We start from the raw sequence: 18,832 nt of genomic DNA on the forward strand, positions 1-18,832 counted from the left end.
CTTCAATTCACTTTATCCCTCTCTTATTCTCCACCTTTTCCTGAAAGCAGCTCCTCTTGGTGGCTCCCTCCTCAATGTCTCCCTCATTTTCTTGATATACATATTATGTTGTATTACCTAAGGTCATCTTACATAAAACTTTAAATATATAATCATTACATTTTAGAGTCTAAATTTTCTTAGAAATCATGTTGTCCAATAGTTGCTGGGGGAGGCTGTGAGTTGAGGAACTGTGGGTGAAGATTTATCATTTTAAATTCTACTCCAAATAACTGGCACCATTCCAGGATGACAGCATGATTTGTCCTATATTCCATTTTTTTCAACCTTCTCTGAATAGCCAATATTTTGTCTCTACCAGTTCATCAAAGCCAACAGATGTCTAGATTTAGAAATGTTAGCCCAGTTATTGACCTATGGGAAATAACAACAGTAAGACTCATTTGGTGTAAAATTTTACGTTATAAATGATTTCCAGGTAAGGTAAAATGGATTAAAAGTACCTACCTTTCTTTCCTAGTGTCAATTGTTCTAACATTTAGGTGACTTACTATTCCTATAAACTATGACTCTTGTTAAGGTTGTAACCGTATCCAAAGTTATTCCAAAATAGGTAAGTCTCTATCATGGGAGCTCTTTGCTGAGGTTGTGGTAGAAGCTGGTTTAAGAGCTTAGAAGTAGAGATAGAGGGATATGTATGTGTGTTGGGCAGGGGTATGACTGTTAGGAAAAAAACAAAACAAAACCCTAGAAAGTGACTTCAGATCTGATGTCTCATAAGAATAGGAATAATTTATTATGCACAATTACTCTAATACTCCTTTTAGCTCTATAATTAGATGATGTTGATGATCAGTTGCTTTATACTTCTTATGCAGCAGAGTGTGCCAACCGCTCTTCCTTTATCTGTGGTTTAAATAGAGAAAACCACAATAATGTGGAATTGACAGTAGATCTTGTTTTTCTTTCTTCCAAGAGGTAAAGCTGTAATTCATTCATTCACTCATTCATTCATTCATTCATCCATGCAACAAATATTTGTTGAACACACACTATGATCCACCAAGAAAGATGATTGGGAAAGATCAGACTTGGAGGCATGGCCTAGAAAAGAAAGATTTTCCTCTGTGTCAGGCCTTATATGAACAGGAGCATTATGGTCTTGTTAACAAGCTATCCTTCTCAAAAGAGCTAGGTGACTGAACATGAAACTGTTCTGTGAGCAGAAGCTGAGACAGTCTGGGGAAGTGGGCAGGTGGCTGGAGGTGTGGGGAGAGGAAGATCACAAGCTGCATCAATGTGAGCCTGGACTTTCCTAAAGAGAGGGAAGTACTGGCCTATGGACGAAAGCCCAGGTCCTATTGACCTGGGCAAGTAAAAGCACAGATTGAAATGAAGGACTCAAGAGGGTGAGGTTACAGAAAATAAAATCTAAGGTGGAAAAGTGTAAACAAATATAATCAGATTAGAATAAAATAGCCACTTTTAATATTCAATAGGAAAATATTATGTAATAAAAAGGATGTAAAATTATATTCATTGTCTTAATGTAGACACAAAATACGGGTCAGAAAAAAAATAATTGCAAATAGTATAAAGTATATGATTCCAAAAAACAAGAAAAAAATGAATGTCTATATGTAAAGATCATAACATGTTATATTAGTGGTTTTCATTGGGTGATGAGATTATAGATGAGTTAATTTCTTCTTTGTGCATATTTGTATTTCCTATAACACACATATATTGTTTGTATTTTCGGAAAAATGTTTTTCAATTGTTGAACTTGAAAAACGAAAATTTTTCCAGTGACTCTAAACTAAAAGTAGAAAGCAGTTTACAACGTTAAAATTTGGCCACTAAAGATGAGTTATTTTGGTTTCACAGACATTTATAGAACAGGGTGTTCCAGCCTCTTGTATGTCAGACCTGCTGACTTTGTGCTTACCACACTGTCGTGTTGTGGGGATGAAGAAAATCAAAGCTGAAAAAGAATTTAATTTCTCTGGTTTTGTCAGACCTAGGCAAGAGGCAGAGCGGGCAGGGGACTGGCATGGCTGTCAGCAGCTTCTCTGGATTTTCTGCAGCTCCTACTCTGTTTGTGGCCCGAGATCTCTTGCAACGTCCTTGGTACCCAGCTACACCATACTTCCGCCCCTCATGCTGTGCTAAGCACAGGCAACAAGGAAAGCGAATCCGATAGAGAAGGCAGAATGTGTGTCATTGAAGAAGACTCAAGACCTCCAATGGCATGACCATCTGAAGCTATTGTAGCCTCCTGTTTACAGAGGGACTTCTCTGAGCCACAAACTTTCTATACCTTAGCACAAGGCATCATTGTAGTGTAGACACACTTATCTTTGTAGTCATAATCCTAAGTGATCAAGAAAAGTTAAAATGCTATTAATAATATCAGCCAATTTATGGAAAACATCCCATTTGTCAGAATAATTATTAGGACTTCATAGATACATTTATACAAACTTTTATTAGTTAATGTATGCATGCATTTACTGTTTAAGAAGGTGGGAAGCCTTGTAATGTATTTAAATAATTGCTGCTCAAAACTTTTTTTCCACTTTGTGACTTAAAAGTGAACCCTCTTAGCCACTTGCAATAGCAATAAAAATGAAGGTCCTTTCCTCACTCTCCTTCCCTCATCATCATTTCGTGCTGATGAAGAGAGCCTTAGGCTAAGGTTGGAGAGGTGAGATGAAAGGAGATGCTATCTCATTTTTTGCTGAGCAGAGAGATCCTTCCCACCATCCTAAGCATCCAAGGACTATGATTGTGTCCACCCATTCCTTTTCCGTTCCTGTTCCTGGTTCCTCCTGGAAACAGCCATGGTCCCTGTGGCTGGAGCGAGGAGTTTCAGGGGCTGAGGGAGGGCCGCTTTCCCGGTCTTCACCTGCACTTCGTGTCAGCTCATATTTATCCTGCTCTGATCCCACACTTTCATCTTCCGCCTCTCTTATCTCCTCACCCTCCTTGTCCTCATCCTCCGAAGTCCTTTCACTGCTCCCCAATCTCCGGTCCCCTCTGCCAAAGCAAGGCATTTTGATCGGGCTTCTTTTAATCGTGTGGTCAATGGGTAACACACTGATGTTTAATTACTCTTTTTTCCTTCAGGTATCCTCACACTTACCCACCCCTGTTTCATCACCTCAGTTCTGACCACCTTGCATTCTGTCTTCCTTTTCCTACAAGGGCTCAATACCGACCGTCAGCATTACCCTTGGAGGGTATGTTGAATCTATTTCCTCCCCTGTCACTGCTTTGGTTTGAACCGTTTCGTTCAAATCTGTTACAGAAACCATTACCTGGCTCTTCCATTGTTCTTTATTTCCTCCAACCCTACTTCCCTTCTATTCTCCATTCTTCTGCCAAAGCTTACTTGTAAAAACAACTGCTCGAGCCATTCATCCCTTAAGCACCTGATACTTCTTGATACTCTATAGAATAGTCCCAATTCCTATGCATGAGCTCGAGTGATATTCCCAGTCTCCCCATTAACGCCAGCCCCTCTCCATAGACTAGGCGTTGTGCACTCTGGGTTCAGCCAGAATAGATGTGTGTGGTCCAGGAGGAACATACTCTGTGCCTCTGTGCCTTTGTTTATGCTGTTCCCTATGCCTGGAATCATCTCTTGTCCTTTCTAGCCTGAAGAAACAAACCCTTTAGATATTTCAACCCTCAGCTCAGTTGTTACTTCCTTGTGAAACTGTAAACTTAGCTACAAAATTTGTCAAGCCTGTCTTTGCTTTCAGAGTGCTTCGTTCATATCTCTGGTGTAGCTTTTCTCATTATTGCATAGTACGTTTGTGGTCTTCATCTGTGAAATGGGAATAAAGGTAATATTGACCTTATAGGGGTATTATGAGGATGAAATGAGTTATGGCCAGCAGGAGACCAGTGCCCAGTGCCTAGTTTGTCATGCCACGTGTTGGTGATTGTCATTAGCATTGTCCTTTATCCTCACTGAGGCTGTGATAGCCACAAAAATAGAGGCAGGTCTTGTTCACTGTGTATCCTCAGCTCCCAGCCCAGCAGCTGCAAATGGAATTGAACCACAATGTTTAATTTCCTCACTGCACTACCTCATGCACAGAGATGTTTGAGGAAACAAAAACAGGTTGAATTTCAGAAGACTTTTTCTTGCTACAGAAAAGCATTTTTGCAGGTGTTTGGGTGGAAATAAAGCCAAGTAACTTGGAGAAACCCTAGAATGCTGTAACACCAACACCAGTTAGCTGGACCCTTGCAGTTTGTTGTCAGATAAGACATCCCCAAAGAGGCACTGAGACCCTTGGGGACCTGTGCTTAGAAGGTGCCTCGTGTTTGTAGCCGTGTCCAATTTCAGTGTCTGGAAGAAGGCAGAGGAGCTTCCAGCCAGATTGAGCATCTGTTCCCTGGCTGGCGGGCAGCATGTGTTCCTCACACAGATGGGGAAGCCAGGGAGAAGCAGAGATAGATGAGCCCTCAACCCAGTGAGCTTACACCGTGGGGATTTGTCAGAATGCTTTGTAGTGACTTTCCTAGGGGCAGAGAAGTAAAAATTAAGATAACTCTCGCTATTGGTTTCTATTCATTCTATCATTGAAAATCAAGTAAAATTAAGATACCTTAGCTGTGTATTGAGTTCTCCATTCACATACCCTTGGCTGTAACCACCCTGCTCCCTAAGCTGGTACTTCACTCTCTCCATGTCTCAGCCCCATTGAAATGCCTTCTTGTCCATCTGCATGTGTATGTAGCCTACTGATCTTTCAAGGCTATCCAAAATGTGATCTCCCTTTTCCAGATAGGCCAGGTCTTAGGACTCTGGCCACATCTGTAGTCCTTTCTACAGGAATTTCCACCTGTAACTCTACTTCTGAGGGAAGTAGCCCAAATGGTCGCATGATTGTAACTCCCCAGCCTTGTAATCTGTGCCCCCCTTCTTCCTCTGCCACTGCTAACTGAGCTGGCCCTGGAGCATGGACCAGCAGATTCTGAGGTGAGCAGAGGAGAGCTTTGCCCACTAGGGATGTGATACAATGGACCAATCATATTCCCTCTTAGGCAGCTTTAATGTGAGCTAAAGGAGGAACTGCACAGTTAGTAGAAGGCAGGAAAAGAGGCCACAAGGCCATAGGTCTTTGAGAAGTTTTCAACAAGCCAAAGCCATAATTAAGCAATGCACACAAGATATGTTCAGTGTAGGATGAGTTAATTAGTTGACAGTGGTAGGAACGGTGGGTGTGCATGGTAGGAGCCAGGACCACGAGGACGATTATCTTGTACTGATAGACCCTAACCCCCTTCCTCTTCCCAACCTACTTTCCTGAACCCTGGGTTCCATTGAGGACCAGCTACATAATTTGCAGGACCCAGTGAAAAATGAAAATGTGAGGTTCTTTGTTCAAAAATTAAGAATTTCAAAAGTGGCAGCCTTACTTGAAGTGAACCAAGTGTGTTTCTGTTCCTTGTAACTATGATCATTTGACTAACATAGTCCTCCATTAAGTCTTGTTCCCCTTCCTTTGTAAATAGTTTGACTTTGAAGTAGGGACAACTTGCAGTTTCTTAACTCCCACGGCATTTTATTCTTAACTTTGAGAACTTAGCACTTTATTAGAGCCCAGGAGTTAGTGAGACTCACGTCTCACCTTCCCATCTGGAGGCTAAATTATTTTAAAGCAGGTCTATGTCTGATTTATCTTTGCCAGCCTCACTGTCTTCTTATCCAGCTCACATTGTTATACCAACTAACTAGCAAAGGGATCATCTCTCCTCTGTTGACGTGGGTTACCCATAGTGATTAGCCATGTGACTGAGGATAAGACCAAACTGTCCTGTTCTTGGGATAATCCCTTGCATAAAATATGCCCCTGGTGTTGTTAGGATTATAACAGTAGGGCATGTTCCCCCTTCACCCTTGTAAGAGAGAAATAGCATACTAGTGATCACAGAATCACCACTCATAGACATTGGTTTCAATAATTACAGAAAGAGGCTTTTTGAACTCTCAAGTTGGTAATGTAGGCTTATAGTTTATAGCACATTTATAAATATGCATCAGGAACTGTGCTAAATACTTTGCATCAGGAAATAATAAACTTTATGCATCAGAACTGTGCTAAATACTTTGTCCACATTATCTTCCTTAACTTGATTCTCACCACAAACACAGTAGAGGAGTTTCTGTTTTGACCACTGGGCAATAGGAAGAACTAAGGCTTACCTTACATTGACCAGGGGCACCGCCATGTTACTTGATACCAAAATCCATACTCAGCCTCTGCTTCCTGTTGCCTCATCACTGTGGGATTTCACCAAATCTAGGTTGTGGGCCTAGGCAAAACTGTGTCTACTGCTCCCTCCCTCCCTTATCTGAGACCATTTATTCCAGCTTTTGGGGGATTGCTACCTCTCCCACAGGTATGCATTGCCAGCATGCTTCCCCATCACTTCTATTAATCAAAGAGAAAAATTCTCTGCTAAATACAATAGGGAGTTTAGCATTTGCATTTTTTAAAAGAGTCCAGAATCTATATTTAATCTGAAGCATGATGCTTCTAATCTTTTCTATAGCAATAACCCTAAAGGGAGTGGAAGATGTTTGATCAGTCACTCCAAAAGGAAATTTTCTTCGAGTCTTACATTCTAATTTGTATAATCCACAACAATTTTGTTTTATACTCCATATTATGTTTATTTTGATGTTAACATACTATTTTAGATTACTTTATTAAATTTGATCGATGTATAAATCTTATTAAATTATTTAGTTCTACATCCCTACCCACTCCAAATCTTATAAGAAAAATGGAACTCTTGGAACATGTGCCAAATTTATCCTATGGATGCTTATATTCACTGGTTCATGTCTGAAATCCTCAACCCAAGAGGTTTAAAAGTCATAAATTAGAAAATTGTTAGAGGCAGAATTTGAGGATCAGAGAGTGAATGGGTGGCAGAGGGCAACGGTGAATCCCCGGTGGGTTTCAGCTCACACCTTGCTGGCCCATCTTCCTGACCATGCACCCAGGTGTCAGGGTGTCAGTTTCTAGACTAGCATATAGAAAAGTAAGAATGAAGTAGATACTAGTCCTGCTGTCTGGGCTGTTCATCAGATGCTTGACAAATAGGATGAAGTTGAGGTGTCATGCCTAAAAGACCACAACAACTGAAACATGCCTTAAAAAGGGATTCAAAACCATGATAGAATAGTAATATTCAACTTCACTGGAGCACTAAAAATATACTAGACAATTGGCGAGGCTTTTAAATTTAAAACGTGTTTTATTAATACATATAGAAGAATTTTGAGGTATTATTATCATCTGAATTTTATAGATGAGAAAAGTATGACTCAGCTAAAATAGCTTGCCCAAGGTCATATGTTAATAGCTGATAAATTACTTGGCAATATTTTTGATTGTCTACTCAATTGCCATTCCCTCCTTCCTTGCTAATAAAGCCATGATTGGGTTAATCCTCTTCTAAGAAGCCCTATCTTTTAAAAGAGGCTGGGTCCTTTTCCAGCTCCACTGGAGGTGAGAGGGATGTGAACTTTAATTGGTTGAAGCCATTTATGGTCATCTCGTTACCCTTGTCAAATGATCGGGTTAGACATGGGCAAAGAGAGGTGAGTAGAAGTCAGCAGGGAGGCTTGGGGATGGGAAAGTTTTCCTTGTTCTTAAAAATGGCGCACAAAGGAAGAATGTTTATTTTTACGCTTCTGGGCATTGTCATCCAAATACAGCATTTAAGACCCGTGGCACACATTGTAAAGGATCCAGATGATAACTTCCCTCAGAGAAGATTTATCCTGTCTTCTGCTCAGGAGATACAGGGATAACTGATCCCATTAAACCAATCAGTGACTAGGGAGAGTTGAGCTTGTTACCGTTCTTGAAAGACTGTGCCTACCTCTGATTCTACTCTATTACTAAAGTATAGTTTTCACAGTCTTTTGACTGCGAGACTGGTGTGTTTCACTGGAGCACCTTCCTCTGGAAGTCTTGCACTCTGATGTTCATCTGCATTACTGTGAGACTGCAGGAAACCCCACTCAGCTTTTCAGAGGTGTTCTTCTTAGATGTTTAGCATAGTGCCCCAGCTTCAGAATGCTGTGAATGTCTTGGGGAGAAAATGGTCCTTGTGTTAGGCTCTGTTCTCTACCCTTCTGATATGGTTTGGCCGTGTCCCCACCCAAATCTCATCTTGAACTGTAGCTGCCATAATCCCCCTGTGTCATGGGAGGGACTCAGTGGGAGGTAATTGAATCATGAGGGTGGGTTTTTCCCATGCTATTCTTAAGATAGTGCACAAGTCTCACAAGATCTGATGGTTTTATAAAGGAGAGTTCACCTGCACATGCCCTCTTGCCTGCTGCCATGTGAGACATGACTTTGCTCCTCTTTCACCATCCGCCATGACTGTGAGGCCTCCCTAGCCATGTGGAACTGTGAGTCAATTAAACCTCTTTCCATTATAAATTTCTCAGGCTTGGGTATGTCTTTATTAGCAGTGTAAGAATGAACTAATACACTTTCCCTTCCTATTTGGACATCAGCCTCCCCAGCTTTAGTTTTGTCTCTCAGCCCCATGAGACCACCCAAAGTCTCCCCGGTATCTCTGTCCCCGGCAGTGACCCAGTACTCAAAGTTTAGGTGCTCAGCTTGTTGTCCTGAGCCCAGATTTGGCACATACCCACAAGGACAAAAGGCTGCAGAGTCAGCACACTTTGCCACAGTTCTCCTTGTTCTAGAATCCTGTGCCCTCTCGTCCCTATTGCATCAGCAATCTTCTAACAGAGGATTTTTTAATTGTACCCAGTTTGTTTAGTTTTTTTTAGTGGGAACACAGGTCAGCTGCAAACTACACCAACTCTTACTTGGAAGTTAAAGGGACTCTGTTGCGTTTAAATTAAAGTAGATGTTGTAAAATGACAAATATCTCAAATATCTTTTCTAATTTTTATTATAAAAATTTTCATTTACACAGAAAATTTGAAAGAATAGTGAATCAATGTCACATACCCACCACCCACATTTTTTAAATTATTATCATTTTGCTATATTTGCTCTGTCATCTAACATTTGCTGAACCATCTCAAAATAATTTGCAAATATCATGATCCTTTTATCATAAATAATTGAGCCTGTATCTTCTAAAAATAAGAAAATTCCCTTTTGCCATAATACCATTACTGCACCTAAATTTAATAATTTCTATCAAATACCTGATCCATAATTAAATTTTGTCTATTGTCCCAAAAATATCATCTCTACTAGTTTCTTCCAAGTAAGATAAAGTCATACATTGATTTTTTTTTCTGACCTAGCACTCTCTTTTAAATGATATAGCAATTTTAAAATGATAGACAACTGATTTAGGTTAAATATTTTGGTAAGGATACAACATAGATGATGCTACATAGCTTACATTGCATCATATTAGCAGGCACATGTCTCATTGCTTCAATATTATAGATGCTAATTTGATCACTAGATTAAGGGGATGACAGTCAGATCTTTCCACTATAGAGATTATGTTTTCCCTTTGCTATTGCCAGGTCACCTGGCACAGGGCAAATGTCCTGTTTCCCACTAAACTTTTACTTGTTGGTTTTAGTATTTATTGGTAATCCTTGCCTCAATAAATTATCTTATTGGAGATTGCAATATGGGTAATTTTCTAATTCTCTCATTCCTCCTACATTCATTATCTGGCATTCTTCTCTGCTAGAAAAGAATTGTTTTAAAACTTCCACCTCATCAACTGAGGACGAACTATAATGTCTCCTAAAAATGGAGGATAAATTTTAGTTACTCTTTTATAACTAACTTTCTGAATAAGGAGATGATATGTCACCTTTAATGGTAGCAAATTTATTTTTTCCCCCCTTTTGGAGTATAACCATGGACTTTTATTTATTCAGTGTGTTTGATGAATTATAGTCATTATTCTCTTGATGTTTAAATTATTCCAAATATTGCCAGTGGTAGCTCCTCTCAGTTGGCATGCATGTGATAATTAAGGACTTCTGTGCTTTCTGGAACAATGTTCTGTGCTTGTACTTACTCTAGCCATTTCTCCAAGAAGCTTTGGTTGCTTTAACTGGAGAATAGTATATGAATCAAGATAATTGAACTATCAGTGCTTATTACTACAAGAATGACATTGCTTGAAACCCTTTCAGTGGATAGAGACACTATATATATAGTATATGTAGTTTTGAAAATCATGAATTTTCATCGATATTTCTAATTAAAATTTAATATTACATTTTGTCTAAACTTCTTTGTATCTTTTTTCATTCCCACTGAAAATCTTGGACCTTAATAATATGTTTCCTAGCTTTCTCTGTCGTACAAATACATAAGTTAATTCAAAATTATAGTGCTATATTATATGATATCATTAAATCTTGGAATATATTCCACTAAAATGAACAGTCAAAAGTCAACTGAAGTCATTCTTTACCTTACCAATTTGTTATATTCTCATGTTCCTGTTTTTAGTTTGTTTTCAGTTTTACAGTTCAGCTATTTTAAAGTTTTATTTTGCTTTTAGTATGTAAATGCTTTAATCATCTCCTATTCACCCCATTGGTGAGGGAGAGATTCCCACCGTAGGGTTATGGGGGTGGCTGAACACACACGACCTGACCCTGGACAAAGGAGATTGGCAGCAGTTGATTAGTGATGTATACTCATGGCTTGGGGAAGCGGGTCACAGCACACCATGCAGGGCCACACAGGGAGGGTCACACAGGGATAGCACTCAGGAATAGAGTGAACAACCCAGAAGTTGGGGGAGGCAGGCTTTGTAGTACCAAGGGGGCAAAGTGCCCCAGGTTCCCATAGGAAGATGTGTGTTTGAATAATGCTGTGGACTGGTGGAGAACCAAAACCCTCTACTCAGGAAGAAGCAGGAACTGTGTCTGTCCCTTTCATAAGAAGGGTTGCTTGGCTAGAGGACCTTATCTGCAGAAGCAGAGTCAGGAGGGGAACTTAGGGTACAAGGCCCTCCTGCTCTTATCAGATGTCAAGGCAGAACATCATGGAGCCTTAACTGAGGTCTTCTAGCACAGGGACACATTTATATGTGGTTCAAAATCATATACAAAAGAATCCCCAGAGAAGTACTGTTTCCATCCTTATTCCTTCCACTCTCTTTCTTACATAAGATAGTTTCTTTTTTGTTAGCTTCTGGTTTATTTTTCTAGTGTTTCATTTGGAAAATAATAAGCAAATCAGCAAATCTTGCTCTCTACTATTTATTATCCACCTATCTATCTACTTGTCATTTTTTGCTTCCTTTGTAACAGAAGAAGCACACTTACATACATCATTCTGCATCTTGCTGTTTTTAGCCAGAATACTCCACATTAGTACATAGAAATTTTTTTCTTCTTTCTTTCTTTCTTTCTTTCTTTCTTTCTTTCTTTCTTTCTTTCTTTCTTTCTTTACAGCTAGGGAGTACACAATTGTGTGGAAATAACTACAGTTTATTCAACTAGTTCTATTTTAGTAGATGTTTGAGTTGTTTATAATGTTTTGATATTACAAAAAGTACCATAATGAATAACATTATGCATATGTTATTTTGTCTTTCTGGGGTTATATCTACGGAATAGAGTCTAGAAGTGGAATCGCTGAGTTGAAGGTTAAATTCTTACATGACTTTATTAGATTTTGCCAAATTCATCTTCACATGGAGTTTTCCACTCCCAACAGCAATGTATGCCTCTCTATTCCCTCAACAACAGGGTATATTGCCAAACTTTTGAATTCTTTGCCAATCTGAGAAATGTTTTATCAGTGAAGTTTTATTTATATTTCCCACCTGAATGAAGTTTGTGGATCTTTGGTTCATTTAATTGCTATTTATATTTATTTTTGTCAGAAGTATTTATTCAGTTTATTCAGGTCTTTTGCTCAACATTTTCATAGGTTTCCAGTCTTCCTCTAGATTTTTAAGAGCTCTTTATATGTTGGGGAGAATAGCCCTTTTTTTTGTAGTGTAAATAGCAAGTATTTACTCCCAGTTGAACCTTTTTCTTTTCAATTTGATTATGATGTTTGTCGCTATGCAAAATATTTTTATTTTAATATATTTGATTTAATAATATTATTTTATTTTTATATTTTCCCCATTCCCAGTTAATAGATGAATTCATCTATGTTTTCTTCAAGTACTGCATGGTTTCTTTTCTTTTTTTCTTGCAGTTAGGTCGCTGATCTATTCGGAGTTTATGTAAGTGTATAGTGTAAGGTACGGATTCTATTTTAAGTTTTTCCAAATGGTTTATCAATTGTTTCAGTACTTGTTCTGATAATGGCTATTTTCCTAAGTGGTTTGACATATCATCTTTATAAAATATTAAATTTCCACATGTATTTTTTAGAGCAATATTTATTGAGTTTCACTGTTGATGCTATATTCATTTGATTAAAAGTACTGGAAGTTTTCCTTCTTTACCTCTGCTCTGGAAAAATTCAAACAGCATTGGGTGTATATGCTCTCTGAAGGTTGGGTAGAATCTCTGTGAAACCATATGAGTCTGGTGCTTTGCAGAAGTTGTAGCTCCTTCATAATTTTCTCTATTTCTCTTTGACCTTTACTACATTCAGTTTTGATAAATTATATTTTCCTAGAAAATTATGCATTTCATCTAGGTTTTATAATTTATTGCCATAGAATTGTTTAAAATAATCTTTTAGGTATTAAAGATTTCCTTTCTTTCAATAGAAATTTCCCTTTTGTCATTTCTTATTTTGTGTAATTGTGCTTTCTCCTTTTATTTCTTGGGAGTAGTTTGCCTGTTTTGTTGACTTTGCAGAGAACACACTTTAAAAAAATTAATTGTACCTACTTTCTGTATTTTAACTTACTAACTCTCGTCAGTCTTTTTCAAAACAAACAAACCTGAAAATGAACAACCATAGGGAGTCTAGCCTTATTGTAACAAAGAAGACTTCATCCATTAGACAGATTCCCCACTCTTCCCCTAAGTTCAGCCTTTATGATTTTCTACATCTATGTTTTGGATTTCAAATGCCTGCTGATCCATGTAGCTGAACCGTAGACAGTCTCCTTTTTCAAGGTTCCTCTAGATTTTTGCTGACGTCTCAGTAATGATAGACATAATTCATTTCTATTGTCTCATCTCCTTGCTTTACAGGCAAATAAAGCTGCAATTCCAGGAACCAAGGTCTAAAGCAGAGGTGCTTGCAATGACAGGGGAAAATGCCACACACCAAGAACAGAAATTACTTTCCACACTAATGGGGAAACACTGTTCTTCCTAATCCCAAATCTGAGGCAGCTCACTGGGGATTCTAAGCAGTAAACTTCCTATGGGCCTTGGGAGAAATTGGCCCAGGGCTGAGAGGGTGCATGATGGGCAGACAGGTGATGTGCGCTCACTGGTTTCCTACCTCCCTCCCCAGTTCTTCCCTCTGGGCAGGCCCCTTGTCTTTTTGTTCACTTTCAATGCACCGGATTGTCTGACACCCAAACCCAGTGAAACTCTGTTTTTAGATTTATTTTTATTTGTTTTAATTACAGAAAAATTTAATTACGCACAGAAGTCAAGCAAGTGATAGAATGACCTCCACATACTGATGTACCAATCACCAATATTCTGCCAATTTTTTTTCATCTTGCACCTTACATCACATCATGTCATCTGTAAATTTTTCAGTGGTGACCCTTAAAACAAACAAACAAAACACTACAGGCTAGGCACAGTGGCTTATGCCTGTAATCCCAGCACTTTGGAAGGCCAGGGTGGGCGGATCACGAGTTCAGGAGATCAAGGCCATCCTGGCTAACACGGTGAAACCCCATCTCTGCTAAAAACACAAAAAATTAGCCAGGTGTTGTGGCACTCACCTGTAGTCCCAACTACTTGGGAGGCTGAGGCAGGAGAATTGCTTGAACCCGGGATGCAGAGGTTGCAGTGAGCCAAGATTGCGCCACTGCATTCCAGCATGGGTGACAGAGCAAGACTCTGTCTCAAAAACAAACAAACAAACAAACAAAAAATTACACAAAATGTCATTTTCACATTTAACAAAATAATGATTCCTTAACATCACATACTAGCCAGTATAGGGCATATTCCATAATGGTCTCAACAATATCATTCTCTGGTTGTTTTAACTGAATCAGGATCCAAACAAGATCCACACAAACTTTTGATGATTCAGAAAATGCAGATGAGTTGGAATATGGTCTAAAATGGTCCAAGTCTGAATGGTTAAATTATTTTATAAATTCTACAACTTTCAGATCCAGGCAGACATACAAATCAAACCAATAAATTATGCTTTTTTCACAAAAAATAAGAACTTTTTATTGTGTACTAGTAATACTTATGAAAGACTGCCCTGAACATGCTAGAAGCACTTGAAAGCAATATTCTAAGCTTCAAAAAAAAATACATACGGATTGTTTTTTCTGGTTTTATAAGCAAGGCAATTTCATTCCTGAAATGTGGGAAATAAGAAACTTAGCAAGAACAAAAAATATTGCTTAGTTCTATTACTTTAAATAATTGAAATGTTTTGTCATATTTTCTTGAGGTAACCTTCAGTCATATATTTATTTTCTTTTAGAATGAAATGATTATATATATAATTTTGTATAGTATTTAATAGCTTAACATAGATAATGATCATTATATCTTTACTTATTCTTTAAAAATACCTTTTTTCTTATACTTTAAGTTCTGGGGCACATATGCAGAACATGCAGGTTTATTACATAGGTATACGCGTGCCATAGTGATTTGCTGCACCCATCAACCCGTCATGGTTCTGTATTTATGTTCTGTGCTAACTGAGATAGCTAGACTCACATTTTCATTCACTGGTGGCCCCAAAGGAATGTTTTCTTCTGTACTCCTTTGACAAGTCCTCTGTGCTGGGAGATCTGCTGTTCTCTTTAGAGCTGGCAAACAGACACTTTTGTTCATGTATTGATGAAATCGAATATTATATCTAAAATACTATGCATGATATATTGGCTCTAAAGATGTCCTCCAGCAAGTGCTTCCTCTATGTTTATATTGCCTTCCCCATCAAGACATAGAATCTGCCTTTCCTCTCCTTAAAATCAGGCTGGTTTTGTGGTTTACTTTGGCCAACAGAAAGAGGCAGAAGTTACACTGTGCCAGTTTGGGCCCAGCTCTTCACAGGCCTGGCAGCTTCCACTTTTGCTCTCTTGAAATCCAGCTACCACATAAGGAGATCTCAGCTTTCCTGCTGAAGAGGCTGCATGGAGAAGAATCCTGGAAAATGACAGGACACCTTGGACATTCAAGCCCTAGGTGAGCAGTCAGATGAGTGCAACCACATGAAGAATCATAGCTGACACCACCTAGAGCTGAGATGAACTGGCCCTGCTGAGCCCTGACCAAATTGTAGAATTATAAGCAAACACATGGTTGTTTTAAGCCACAAAGTTTGAGGGTGGTTTCTTGTGCAATAATAAATATTTGCTCTACTATGCATGGATCCCTGATTTTGCACATTTAAAATAAAATTCAGTGTGTGATAATTGTTACTGAAAAGACATAAAATACTGAGGGAAATCAGAACAGGGAAAATACATGTAGGCAGAGGCATTGGGGAATCCTTCACAGAGAAGATAGTAATTGAAATCCATTTCCCTCAAGAGATTTTACACATACCCCCCACTACCACCACCACCACTACCACCACTGCTTTCATATTAAGATTTAAATAAATAACACATCCTGACAATTTACTTGAACCCTCCTGTCCAGTTGTTTGCATTTTAGTGGAGGACTACATTAAGGAATGGTGGCGTTTCAGAAACACCCACAGGCAAAGACTTTGTCAGAACCTTTGCAGCACCAACCAACTTGTATCACATGATTGATCTTTACTACATTTCCTGGAAGGGTGGCTCTATTTGTATCCCCTACCATGTCCACAGGATGCCACAAAGGGACAATCTCCCATTCAAAGCTATTTGTTTTGATTCTCTCTTTGGAGCTCACTATAAGCCTCGAAATTAACCAGCTCAATACAAAGACTTCTGTCTCCTTGCATTTCCAACTAGTGATAACTGTAGGCAAACTAACCCTGCATCTTCAGTCTTCAAAAGGTAGCTACGTGTGTCAAGCCCTTCCATCATAAAAATTTCAAACTTGCACTTAGTTGAAAAGTCAGCAATATGGCAAGTGTGATGGTTAATATTAAGTGTCAACTTGATTGGATTGAAGGAAACCTAGATAGCTGGTAAAGTATTGTTTCTAGGTGTATCTGTGAGGGTGTTGCCAGAGGAGATTGATATTTGAGTCAGTGGACTGGGAGAGAAAGACCCATCCTCAATGTGGGTGGGCATCATCCACTTGGCTGCCAGCCCAGCTAGAACAAAGCAGATGGAAGAAGGTGGGATAAGCTGGCTTGCTGAGTCCTCTGGCTTTCATCTTTCTTCTGTGCTAGATGCTCCCTTCCCTTGGACATCAGACTCTTTGGCCTTTGGACTCTCGGACTTACATCAGTGGTTTGCCAGGGGCTCTTGGGCTTTCAGCCACAGACCCAAGACTGCACTGTTGGCTTCCCTGCTTTTGAAGCTTTTGGACTTGGTCTGAGCCACTACTGGCTTCTTTCTTCCCCAGCTTGCAGATGGCCTATCGTGTGAGCCAATTCTCCCTGATAAACCTCTTTCATGTGTAGATATATTCTATTCTGTTCCTCTGGGAACCCTGGCTAATACAGCAAGTAAGCAGATAGATTTAGAAGACCAAACCCAGTGAAGCTAGGTTTCTAGATCTGACATTAGAATCCAGTAAATTTAAAGATGCACATACTATGTGACCTAGTAACTTGGCTCCTAGTGTATATCCTCAGTGTGTCCAAGGTGACAGTATGCAAGTGTTCACGAAATGACAAAAACTTCGAACCAATTTACATGTCGATGAACAAAAAATAGCAGAAAAACAAATACACGTATATTCTTATATAGCAACAACACAGAACTAGAATACATATATTAATATCCATAAATCTCAAAAATAGGTTGAGTAAAAAAAAGCAAGGCACAGAATACCATTTACAGTATGACATCATTTATAAAGCTTTGAAACATGCGAAGTAATACAATGTATTATTGTGAATATATACATATGTATACATATGTAGTGAAGTTTAAAATATGGGAATGATAAACAGCAAATTCAGGATACTGATTACATCTTGGGGGGATATAGAGGAAAGGGATTAACAAGGGATATAAAAGGTCTTTAATTATGACTATAATATTTTATTTAAGTTGGGGAGTAGGTACATGAGTCTCAACATATTGTTCTTGGTACTTCTCTGTATGTCTGAAATATTTTTCTTGACATTTAAATGAAAGTAGATGAAAAAAAATTGTCTTAGGGTGAATGGACTCTCATTGGAGATCATTAAGGCAGTTTAAGTAATAAAAAGTACACTGAGCTAGGAATATGAAGATCCAAATTCTGGTTCCATTTCTGCTCAGTGATTCTAAACAAACCACAAGTCACTTTTGCTCTCAGTCCTGCATTCTCCTGTACTGAAAGGAGAGATCTCTAAAGATCCTGCCAACCCCAAAGAGCACTTAAATTTTCTTTCAACCTCAAGTTCTTCCAAATCCATGTTATATTTCTCAAGGGTAGGAACATGTCTTAACTACTTACATTTTCAGTGTCTTTTCCATTGTCCATAGATTCTTAATAAATTTTAAGGCCCCACATAATAATATGATAACTTATAGTGACTGAGTAACAGCCACAATAAAAATGACAAAATCTTTTTTTCTCATTATTAGCTTTTCCTAAGTCAAATAGCTTGTTAGAAGTGACCACACTTAGTTTTGTGTTCCACGCATGAAGTAGCATCCCAGAGAAAAAGCTGTCCTATTCCAGACTACACCTTAAACCCTGGCTGGATGTGCTGATCAAGTATGTTTTTGATTGCAAGAGACTGAAAAAGAGAGGGAGAGAGGGAGGGTAACTGCATGTGTTATCATATTAACTAATCCTTGCAGCCAGAAAAGAATTTCAAAATGACGCGTCTTTGATGAAGAGTTAGTGGTAATTATCTTCTTAAGGATGAAAAGTTCCAAATGTCAATCTGATTTTCCCTCCTTGCAAAGCACGTGGAAACAGAGATAATTTGGGTAGCGTATATACCTCTTCTATTAATGTGACTTTTCAAATATCTCTTCCCCCTTTTTTCTTCCCCAGTCATTGCTTGCAAGTCACTTTGGATCTCACTTTGTTCTGGAGTCTCTCCATGCATTTTTTGTTCGTGTGTACTGTGGAACCCTTATGAACAAACAGCAGGGAGATTTTACCAGGAACTGGAGGTAACAAAACAACTTGTTCAAAGATGAGAAAATCAAGGCTGAGTTTTTGTCTAGTGACCTGGTGAGGAGTAGATAAACCTTTAAGGATGTAATTTTACTTGGAAAAGGAACTAGGTTAGCAAAAAAATCACAATTCCCATGCAGACCACTTATGCTAGATGGCTTCAGAGATTACAGCTAAAAAAGTGGAGAAGTATTCAACTGAATGGAATAAATGCCAGAAAGTTTATTACCTAATTTGTCCTATCGTACATGGTGCACCAAAGGAATGCAGCCACAGAGTATTGAAATGATTAATCATTGAGTTTTTTCTTGATTAATCATTGAAATGAAGGCACTCAGAGTGCACTTAGGTGCTATTAGGTAAAAGACACTTCGAAGTTGTTTTGCTCAGTGAAGCATGATATTGCTGAGGCTACTATGTGGAATGTGGGGAATGAGTTTATCGACTCTTCTCATTTATTGTCGG

Source organism: Mandrillus leucophaeus, unplaced genomic scaffold, assembly GCF_000951045.1.
Source record: "Mandrillus leucophaeus isolate KB7577 unplaced genomic scaffold, Mleu.le_1.0 Scaffold298, whole genome shotgun sequence".
Lineage (NCBI taxonomy): Eukaryota > Metazoa > Chordata > Mammalia > Primates > Cercopithecidae > Mandrillus > Mandrillus leucophaeus.